General features: G+C 41.4%; 1 protein-coding gene across 4 annotated transcripts in view; it reads left to right on the plus strand.

The window, feature by feature from the left end:
- Window positions 1-11,608: 11,608 nt before the first annotated feature.
- The window catches only part of ppm1ba (protein phosphatase, Mg2+/Mn2+ dependent, 1Ba), a 211,829-nt gene continuing 211,430 nt past the window's right edge, over window positions 11,609-12,007 (plus strand). Inside the window, exon 1 of one of the 4 annotated variants that reach the window (XM_059985720.1) lies at window positions 11,609-11,661. The gene's annotated coding sequence lies outside the window, so the exon portion shown is untranslated. Of the gene's footprint in view, window positions 11,662-11,719; window positions 11,794-12,007 lie in introns of those variants that run through there. The other 3 variants (XM_059985719.1, XM_059985722.1, XM_059985721.1) reach the window with 3 other exon arrangements.

Genomic DNA, 12,007 nt, shown 5'->3' on the forward strand with positions numbered 1-12,007 from the left:
TCACGGGATTTCTAGCATTTCTCCTAGTGCGTCTAAAGGGGTTGTTCCCCAGACCCTCTTTTATCCTTACTCACGGGGTCTCAGATGTCAATCAGGTTGGGATGATGCAATCCCTCAACCAGCCCACTCTGGTCATCCCCTGAGGGCTTCAATGAATAGTACAGTACTCAATACACAATTCCGTCTCCAAGAGACAATAGCTATTATCAGGGGTTTTTGTTTCGCTGAGGCCAGGACTCATTCCAAACCTTGAGGATTCTCTCTTATTTCCTGGCTCCCAGATCCGAATTAATAGCGATCTTGCAATTCTCAAAAAGGAGGGGGGGGGGGGGCGACTTTGTACCCTTCGGCCCCTCAGAGTTGTGGCACATTCGTAACAGGTGGAAGTTCCGGAATGTCTGGGGTCAATGTGTGTGAAGTTTTCATTAATAGGGAGAAGGTTTTTGGGAAATGCAAAGGTCTGAAGGCAGATGTCCAAATGGTGCACACCCCAGAGTTCTGAAAGAGGTAGTTGAAGAAATTGTGCAGACATTGGTAACAATCTTTCAAAGATCACTGGATTCTGGAATGGTTCCGGAATAGGAATACCTGTACTGGAAAATTGCAAATGTCACTCCACTATTCTAGTAGGGAGAGTGGCAGAAGAAAGGAAATTGTAGGCCAGTTAGTCTGACCTCTGTGGTTGGGACGGTGTTGGAATTGATTATTAAGGATGTGGTTTTGTGGTACTTGGAGGCACATGATAAAATAGGCTGTAATCAGAATCAAGGGAAAATCTCGCTTGAAAAATCTGTTGGAATTCTTTGAAGAAATAACGAGCAGGAGAGACAAAGGAGAATCAGTTGATGTTGTGTACTTGGATTTTGAAAAGGCCTTTGACGAGTTGCCACAGGAGGCTACTTAACATGTTAAGAGCTCATGGTATTACAGGAAAGATTGTAGCATGGATAAAGCAGTGGCTGATTAGTAGGAGGCAAAGAGTGTGAATAAAGGATGCTGTTTCTGGTTGGTTGCTAGTGACTAGTGGCGTTTCACAGCGGTCTTTGTTGGGACCATTAATTTTTACATTATATGTCAATGACTTGGATGATGGAAAATTTGTAGCAAAGTTTGCGGACCATGCAAAAGATAGATGGAGGGCTAGGTCTTTCTGAGGAAGTGGAGAGGTTACAGAAAGGTTGGGACAGATTTGGAGAATAGGCAAAGAATGGCAGATGGAACACAGTGTTGGGAAGTGTATGGCCATGCATCTTGGTGGAAGAAATAAAAGGGTTGACTATTCTCTAAATGGAGAGGAAATTCAAAAATCTGAGGCACAAAGAGACCTGGAAGTCTTTGTGCAGGATCTCCTAAAGATTGGTTTGGAGGTTGAGTCTGCGGTGAGGAAGGCAAATGTAATGTTAGCATTCATTTCAAGAGAACTAGAATATAAAAGCAAGGATGTAATGCTGAAGCTCGTACTAGTGAGGCCTCACTTGGAGTAGAGTGAGTAGTTTTTGGCCCCTTTTCTCAGAAAGGATGTGCTGACATTGGGGAGGGTTTAATGGAGATTCATGAACAATTCCAGGATTGAATGGCTTGCTATATGAAGCATGTTTGATGGCTCTGGGCCTGTATTGACTGGAATTCTGAAGGATGAAAGGTGACCTCATTGAAACCTATCGAATGGTGAAAGGTCTTGATAGAGTGGATGTGGAGATGATATTTCTTCTGGTGGGGGAATCTAAGACCTGAGGACACAGCCTCAGAACAAAGGGGCATCCTTTTTGTACAGAGATTAGGAGGAATTTCTTTAGCTAGTGAATTGAATTGACTTTATTTTTTTACATCCCTCACATACCTGAGGAGTAAAAATCTTTACGTTACATTTCCACACAAATGTGCAATCATAGTAATTTACGATAAATAGAACAGTCAACGTAACATAGAAATACATTCAAATCAGCGTGAGTTAATCAGTCTGATGGCCTGGTGGAAGGAGCTGTCCCAGAGTCTGTTGGTCCTGGCTTTTATTCTGTGGTACCGTTTCCCGGATGGTAGCAGCTGGAATAGATTATGACTGGGGTGCCTCGGGTCTAAAATGATCCTTCAGGCCCTTTTTACACACCTGTCTTTTGTAAATGTCCTAAATGATGGGAAGTTCACAACTACAGATGCGCTGGGCTGTCCACATCACTCTCTGCAGAATCCTGTGATTAAGGGAGGTACAGTTCCCATACCAGGCAGTGATGCAGCCAGTCAGGATGCTCTCAATTGTGCCCCTGTAGAAAGTTCTTAGGATTTGGGGGCCCATACCAAATTCCTAAACCATCTGAGGTGAAAGAGGAGCTGTTGTGCCTTTTTCATCACACAGCTGGTGTGTACAGACCACGTGAGGTCCTCAGTGATGTGGATGCCAAGAAACTTAGGTCTCGGCCCGAAACGTTGACTGCTCATTTCAATGGATGCTGCCGGACCTGCTGAGTTGATCCAACTTGTTTGTAAAACTTAAAGCTGTTCACCCTCTCAACCCCAGATCCATTGATGTCAATAGGGGTTAGCCTGTCTCCATTCCTCCTGTAGTCCACAACCAGTTCCTTTGATTTTCCGATGTTGAGGGAGAGATTGTGTTCTTAATACCACTGTGTCAGAGAGATGAGTTCTTCCCTGTAGGTCACTTCATTATTATTTGAGATAAGGCTAATCAGTGTAGTTTTGTTGGCAAATTTAATTAGCACATTAGAGCTGTGGGTGGTGACACAGTCATGGGTATACAGGGAGTAAAGGAGGGGACTTAGTATGCAGCCTTGAGGGGCTCCTGTGTTGAGAGTCAGAGGGGTGGGGGTAAGAGAACCCACTCTTGCCACCTGCTGGCGATCTGAGTGGTGAATCTGTGAAATTCATTGCCACAGGCAGTGGTGGAGACCAAGTCTTCATGTATATTTAAGGCAGAAGTTGATAGATTCTTGATTGGTCAGGGCATGAAGGGACACAGGGACAGAAGAAATGGATCAGCCATGATGAAATGGTGGAGCAGACATGATGGTCCAAATGGACTAATTCTGCCCCTATATCTTATGGTCTTACTTGGGACACATCAGGTCTAGCACATTTTGGCCAAATTAATCAGCTCTCCAATGAGCAGATTTCATGGAAATAGTTAAAAGGAGATACAAATACAAACTACCATTCACATGAGTAACAAATTATGTAATTAAGTGAAATACAGAACAAATTAGAACACCACCAATACTACTACAGTACTATAAAACTGTGCATTAGTTTCTAATAGTCATCGGAGGAATTTAGCCTACACTGCTGCATTATTTTGATTGACTATAAATGAAAAAAATCAGTGCAGATGCCTAATCTAAACTGACTGCCCTTCATACAATGCTTTCGATGATTGCATCCTCCAAATCTTCATTTTCATTGTAACATTCAAGATGATCGTCGATACCTTCAAATTCTTCTTTGTTCCTAACTTGATGTAGTGAAATTGTTTCATTTTCACTTCTGTCCATTTCTGGCATCTCCAAGCCTGAATACTTGAAACTATGGTGAGCAAAACAGTTCTGAATTGTCTTACTGTCTATTTCTTGCAAATCATTGCTTTTTGATCACAAGCACATGCAACTGATGTTGTTAAAAAACTGTTCACACAGTATAGTGTCTAACGGCCACAAAAGCGCACGCATCTGACGCTAGTTAGAACAGTCTCCTGTCCCAATTAAGTGGCATCATGTCGCAAATAAACTCAGGGAATCCCAGCTAGTTCCTCAATTAGTTTTTGTTCTTTTAGAGTTGTCCCAAACAAGTGGCTGCCTTGATTAACCAATGGATCAATTAACTGGAATCCGCTGTACTTTCAGTATCAGCAGTTAAAGATAAAGAGAAAAGAATAAATAAATGGAAGCAGGGAGGTACAGTCATTTGCAGGGAAATTGGTAAGTTCAATGCTTCTTACTTTTCCCATTGTAATGAGATGTTCTTGACCTGAAACGCTGACTGTTTCTTTTTTCAACAGATGCCCCCTGTCTCTCCTGAGTAATCTCTGTTTATTTTGGATTTCCAGCAACTGCTGAGTTTTGCTCCATAGGTTTTCCAGATTTCTTTTGTTAATCTGTCTGAAAGTGATACTTCATCAAATATACAGAAAAACAAGTTTCATCCTTGATCTACATTGAGTTCAGCCCTGTTGACAAAAATGAGAAGAATCAGGCAAAGTTCCTGGTTTTAGTGGTGAGTAGTCATTACAGAAATCGCTGCTGCTCCTTGGCTGTTTACAATTATAATGACTGATTTGAAGAGATCAAAAGTATTGTCAGCTTTAGTGATGATGAGAAGTGGTCAACAAGGTGTCAGGTAAGGAGTCCCTTTCAGAGAGTTGTGAATTTTCAGCATTCTCTGTCCCAAAGAGCTGTGAAAGTATGAGTCATTAAATATATTGTAAGTCTCAACAGACAGGAACCATAAGACCATAAGATATAGGAACAGAATTAGGCCATTCAGCCCATCAAGTCTGCTCCGACTTTCCAATCTGATCCAGAACCCACCCAACTCCATACACCTGCCCTCTTGCCATATACTTTGTTGCCCTGACCAATTAGGAAATGATTAACTTCCACCTTAAATATATCCACAGACTTGATCCCTACCACTGTTTATGGCAGAGCATTCCACAGATTCACCACTCACCGGCTAAAAGAAATTCCTCCTTACCTCTGTTCTAAAAGGTCACCCCTCAATTTTGAGGCTGTGTCCTCTAGTTCTGTTTAACCCCACCAAAGGAAACATCCTCTCCACATTCACCCTATCTAGTCTTTTCAGCATTCGGTAGGTTTCAATGAGATCCCCACACATTCTTCTAAATTCCAGCAAGCACAGGCCCAAAACTGCCAAACGCTCATCACATGTTAACCCCTTCATTCCTGGATCATCCTCATGAATCTCCTCTGGACCCTCTCCAAGGACAACACATCCTTTCTGAGATATGGAGGCCATAACTGTTGACAGTAGTCCAAGTGTAGCCAGACTAGTGTCTTTTAAAGGCTCTACATTATCTCTTCTTTTATATTCTATTCCCCTTGAAATAAATGACAACATTGCATTTGCCTTCTTTATAACAGACTCAACCTGTAAATTAATCTTCTGGGAGCTTTGCATGAGGACTCCTAAGTCCCTCTACACCTCTGATGTTTGATCCTTCTCCCCATTTAGATAATAGACCGCACTATTGTTCCTCTTACCAAATTGCATTATCATACGTTTCCCAACACTGTATTGCATCTGCCACTTCCTTGCCCATTCTTCCATTCCATCTAAACCCTGCATTGTTTCCTCAGCACTACCTACCCCTCCACCTATCTTGGTAACATCTGCAAACTTTGCCACAAAGCCATTAATTCCATTATCCAAAACACTGATAAGCAATGTGAAAAGTAGTGGTCCCAATACTGACCCTCAGTAATCCTCCGCTACCACTCTCTGGCTTCTTCCATTGAGCCAATGTCTAATCCAATTTACTACCTCACCACTGAATCTTCCTAACTAATCTCTCATGTGGGACCTTGTCAAAGGCCTTACTGAAATCCATGTAGACAACATCCACTGCCTTCCCTTCATCCACTTTCCTGGTAACCTCCTCAAAAAGCTCTAGTAGATTTGTTAAACATGACCCACCATGCACAAAGCCTACTACTGACGTCAAACTTACTGGCCTGTAATTTCCTGGAATACTTTTAGAAACTTTTTTTAAGCAACGGAACAACATGAGTTATCCTCCAATCCTCCGGCACCTCACTTGTAGATACTGACATTTTAAATATATATGCCAGGCCCCTGCAATTACAACACTAGTCTCCTTCAAGGTCCGAGGGAATATTCTGTCAGGTCCTGGGGATTTATCTACTCTGATTTGCCTCAAGATAGCAAGCACCTCCTCCTCTTCAATCTGTATAGGTTCCATGACCTCTCTACTTGTTTGCCTTATTTCCATTGACTCCATGCCAGTTTCCTTAGTAAATACAGATGCAAAAAAACCATTTAAGATCTCCCCCATTTCTTTTGGTTCCATACATAGCCGACCACTCTGACCTTCAAGAGGACCAATTTTAACCGTTACTGTCCTTTTGCTCTTAATATACCTGTAGAAGCTCTTTGGATTATCCTTTTCATTGACTGCCTCATGTCTTCTTTTAGCCCTCCTGATTTCTTTCTTAAGTTTTTTCTGCAGTATTTATACTCCTGCAATATTAAGTTTCTAGATAGAATAATTAGGTGCTCACAGCACTGAGGAGATACTGAAGAGAAAATATCATTTTCAGCAAATCTCGATGAAAAAAACATTCATACCCAGATGTACAGAATTTAGATTGAGCAACCAGATCTTATAAGTGACATCTTAGGATTCCAAGTAAATATAATCTGCAATTTTCTCTAGAATTAGGAGTTTTATATACCTGTGTACCTTGTGTAAAAACAAATTGCATTTTGTTGATGTACATAGAGCAAGAACAGAAGAGAAAGTAATTGCTTAGGTGGTGGATAATCTGCCACTTGAGTGAATTGCATTGTCTTGGATACAGTTAGCCTTCCCAAATGTATTGAAGCTCCGTCCATTCAAAGAAGTAGAGAATGTCTCTGTATTTCTGACTTCGCATTATGGAGGGCGGAAAGGCTTTGGTGTGTCAAGAGATTTACCACAGAATAGACAGCCTCTGACCTGCTCTGACCCTGAATGCATTTATAAAGCTGACCTAGTTAAAGTTGTAGTGACTAGCAAGCTCTGGTTGGGCCTTCCAGCAATATTAATGCCATAAATTCTCACAGTTGGGCAGTTAGATTTTTACTAATGTCTAGCACTTGAGCTAGAATGACATTTTGGGTATTGGGAGGATGTAACGTCCCTTTGTTAATTCAGGTACCGTGAACGTTGTGGCAGAGTCGTGGCATAACAAGCAGAGCTGATGCCTCATTGCTTCAGTGAACTGGGTTCGATCTTGACATCAGCTGCTGTCTCTGTGAAGTTGTACACTGACAAAACAAGCTTTCCCTGGGCATTCCAGCCTCCTCCCACATCCCAAAGTCATATAGGTCAATAGGTTCTCTGGCCACTGTAAATTTTCCCTGGGGATTGGGACTGCTTTTTAAATATGGCACAGATTTGATAGGCTGAATCATCTTAAGGAAAAATGGAATCCCTCAGGGAAATAAGGAATTCAGCATTGAAACTTTGTAAAGAGGCTGAACGCAAAGCATCAAAAAGGCATGCACACACACGATCAGAGAGGAAGACAGAAATGCATGTATGTCCCTTGTTCAAATTTTACAATCCACCAGTTCAAAAGGCCCCTTGAATTGCATTCATTTTTTTTCATTTCCTTTTCAATGGACCAACATTGGTAGATTCTTAACTTCCTACTGTGCCATGTATATAAACACCAATAGCACAAGTTCAGAAATATCAAGCACAGGATTTTAGCCATTCAGCTGAGTTTAGAACTACCCAACCTAACCCCACCTTCCAGTATCAGGTCTGTGAACCCACCAATCACAGCTCCTCAAGCACAGGTCCAATTGTCTACATTTGGTACACCTTCAGACAGTGAAACCCAGACTCCCTCTGCCTTCTGAGAGAAACCAAATTTCCTCCATCACTGATTTCTGACACCTCCGTTAGTGGTTCCCATTTAACTTATTTACACTCATAATGTTATTCATCTAAAATAAATGTTACCCTATTATGATGAAGTATCATATCTGTCATACGGAGGAAAAGCATAGGATGGAATATAATTAAATTTGTAGATACTGAAGTTCACAATGGTTCATGATAAGTTTAAAGAGCAGATCTGAGTCAACAGGTTCAAATTCAACATTAAGCTCAGAAATAATCTTCAGTGTAACACAATGCAACTGTTGAACTAGGAATGGTGCTGGATGTCAGCTCAAACCTATTCCAACTACACTCAGTGGCCACTTTGTTTATACCTATTTATTAATGCAAATATCTAATCAGCCAACCATGTGGCAGCAACTCAATGCATAAAAGCATGCAGACATGGTCAAGAGGTTCAGTTGTTGTTCAGAGCAAACATCAAAATCGGGAAGGAATCTGATCTAGGCAACCTTGACGGTGGAATGCTTGTCAGTGCCAGACAGTGTGGTTTGAGTACCTCAGAAACTGACGATCTCCGGGAGCTTTCATGCAGAACAGTCTTTAGAGTTCACAGAGTATGGTGCAATAAACATAAATCATCCAATGAGCAGCAGGTCAATGGGCAAAGACACTTTGTTTATGGGAGGTCAGAGAAGAATGGCCAGACTGGTTCAAGTGACAGGAAGGTGGCAGTAACTTAAGCAGCCTTGTGTTACAATAGAGGTGTGCAGAAGCACATCTCTGAATGCAAAACATGTCATAGTGGATGGGATACAGCAGCAGAAGACCACAGCAGGTTCCACTCCTGTATGTATATATATATATATATATATATATATATATATATATATATATATATATATATATATATATATAAGTGCATGTGTATGTATGTATGGAAAAGAAATAAAAGATAGGATAAGGAAGCAGCTTTACTAACAGAGATATCCTCAGCAACATTCAGTATGCCTGGTGTCACTAAAGGCATTCATTTGATAAAGTAATTAGGAGATTTTGCAAACCAGCTCTTAGTAATTATAAAAAGCTGCAAGGTCAGAAGCAAAAACCACAGACCAAAACCAAAGTCCGTTGGTAATTAGCTGTGCTGAAGAATACTCAATACTGTAATTTGGAGAACTTCATAGTCAAACGCAGTGGGAAAAATTTATGTGTGGTTTTACAAATGTGAAAAAAAATCATTAAATATGTATAATCTTTGATCTTAAATGGACTACTAGGAGAGCATACAATAGCCACATCGGAGGAGATGGCTTCCAAAAACTATGAAGCACTTCAGCTAGTACATTGTGAGGTTACAGTGGTGTAGAGATAGATGCAGTAAGCCAACGATGCCTCATTCTAAGCACGTAATTTTAGCACGTTTGTTGCAAAAGGTGGTACCAGCACAAAAGGAACTGCCTTTGTATGAAGATCATCTATCATCCGTGCATCAGTGTAGAGCAGCAGCTTTTTGCAACGACTAAAAGAGAGGGTGCATTGTCTCCGAGTGCAAGGACAAACTGATGGACATTGCATCCAGCCCACAGCATGGGCCCATGCGATCCACCAGCATCTGCTGCTCCTGGAGGCTCATAAAGCCTTGCTAACTGTCCCAGCCACAGATTACTGACAGCTCCCAGGAGTCACAAGGATAGCTCCAACTTCTTAAAAGAAATGGCTTGTGACGTCATCAGGCAGGTAAACTTGGGACTGCTGCAGTCAGTCAAGGGTAGGGCTTGATTTGCTTTGTTGTGTGCTCACCTGATGCTGGTACCAGATTCCTGGGCCCTACCCAATGCTGGGCTTAGGACCAGGGATCAAATACTGCCACAATAGTGTTGGGCATGGGTCATTTAACTATGACATGGGCACAATCTGAGATATCATGCTGGAGTATACACATCTGAGAAAAAGTATCAATTCAAAGTTCAAAGTGAATTTATTGTCAAAATACATACAGTACTCATTACCCATATACAACTTTGGTTTGAGTTCTTATGGGTATACTCAGTAAATCCAAGAAACATAATAGAATTGATGAAAGACCACAGCCAACTGGACAGACAAACAACCAAAGTGCAGAAGACAACAAAAGAAAAGAAGAAATAATAATAAGAAATAAATCACTAACATATACTGAGAACATGAGATGAAGAGTCCTTGAAAGTGAGTCCACAAGTTGTGGGAACATTTCAACGATGGGACAAGGAAAGTATTCAAGGCTGAAGAGTCTGATGATTGAAGGGTAATAATGGTTGATCTGCACAGCTGTTAAAACAAATTGAGGGAATGTTGGCTGTTTCCACTACTTTTTGTAGAATTTTCCACCCAAGGACTTTGCTGTTTTCATACCAGGCTGATATGCAGCCAGTCAATATACTCTCTAGCACACATCTACAGAAGTTTGTCAAAGTTTTAGATGTCATGTTCAATCTTCACAAACTTCTAAGGAAGTAGAGTCACTGCCGTGGAGAGAGAAAAAGATTCATCATTTCAGAGAGATGACCTTGGAATGTTTAGATGATAATATAAAGTCTTTCTATTATGGACTTTATAAAGTGTTGACAAATCAGAATATCAATAACAAAGCTATGCAACAGGGATACCCAAACACACAATACTGAAGGACTTTTTGGGCATTTCTAACATGAAAAGAGTAGCCCCTTGTCCATTAACTGGTCCAGCAGAGCCAAGCAAGAACAAATGGAACAATTAACTGCCAAGACAGTAATGGCAGCCACCAAGAAGAACCACATAACATAAGAACAACTTGGTCAATAGCCATTCAAAATCAATGATCCCGCATGCCAGGCAGATTATCTCAGATGATGTTACAATGATGTAACAGCCTGCAAGTTTGATCAACTGAGTTTTAACAATCTGTGAAGCAAAACAGAATTAAATGTTCCTTTACAGCACCTTACCATGCACTCTCAAATAAAGAAGCTTAGAAATGAGTGTACATGGTGAAAGAGGGAAGTAATTCATACAAAGCAGATCATGCCTTAAAATTAAGAAATAATTCAGTTTTTTTCTCAGCCATAACTCAACACCATAAGCGATTTATGGATACATCTCATGCGGGAAGGGCCAAATCCAGGGAGAAAGGGGGAAAAAAGAGACATCCCAGAATGTGTTGTGAAGAGCAATTCCGTGTTAAAGTCCACCAAGAACCAAGAAAGTCAAAGACGAAAAATTGGAAGACTAGAAAGACTGTGGTTCGAAGAATTGCGCCTGAGAGGAGACGGAAAATTCAGATTGGTTCCCATTGGCTAATTGAACCCAATATAAAATAGTAAGGGCGATTGGGAATTTGTTTATATTCCTGACGCTTGTCTCACAATTGATGAAGAATGAACACAAAATATGATTGAAAACAGTGAAGAAATGATCCCTTCAAGGAATCGAGAGGCGAATAATACAATCACAACTTTCCTCGAGGCTTCATGAGTAACTGATACCTGAAGTAATAACACCACGATTTTAAAATAACATCTAATTCTTTTCATCTGTAAATTTGTCACTGCTATTAAAATGGTTTGACTTTGTTTAAAACGTCATAGCCACAGGGCCTTTTAAATTCAGCGTGTATGTTGCCAACATGCTAATTTGTCCAGAAATTCAAAACTTCAACGTTTTCAGACCCTACATCTTTTTATCATTTCATTGCCCGCCCTGTGAGTGGTGATAAATGCAGGAAGCGCGCGAGATGCATTTTAAATTTATACCCGCCGCTCGGAATTTGCGGACAGTTTCACCCGGAACAGAGTTCTCTCAGCGTTCATTCACGAGAAACTGTCAGAACTCGTTAAAATTGAGGTTTCTCTCTGCTCTCAGCTCTCTTTCCCGGACCAGGGTCACTGCCAATGTGTGCGGCCGCTGACCAGCAGGTGCCGCTGTGCGCCGCTGAAGAAGGTTCAGTGCAGGCGGGGCCGGGCCGCTGAGGCGCGCTCCATCTTCGTGGCCGCGCCACGGAGGCGCGCTCCACCGCAGCCAAGGAGAATGGCGGTGTCAGGTTAGGGGTAAGTCAACAGTGTCCTCTTGCTGGGTTTGTCCCGGAGGTTCGGCCTGGGCTAGAAGTAGGGCGATTGATGGACTTTCTTATGGATAATTTCATCACTATTTCTGTATTAATGCTTCAGTTTAATACCAAGGTAAACTTCTCTGGCCTCTTTAACAAATTCTTAATGACCGTTTTAATTGACGTTATAGCCTCTCCCTTGCTTTCTCTGTTGCAATAGCCCCAGATGGTTGGGAAGGAAAGAATCAGTGGAAATGTCTTTCACAGAAGGCGGCTATTTAGCCCATTATGATGAGTACCGGTACAAAAGGAGCTGTCTAGTCATATCCCTGGAGCAGCTGTTCAAA

Source organism: Hypanus sabinus, chromosome 12, assembly GCF_030144855.1.
Source record: "Hypanus sabinus isolate sHypSab1 chromosome 12, sHypSab1.hap1, whole genome shotgun sequence".
Taxonomy (NCBI): Eukaryota; Metazoa; Chordata; class Chondrichthyes; order Myliobatiformes; family Dasyatidae; genus Hypanus; species Hypanus sabinus.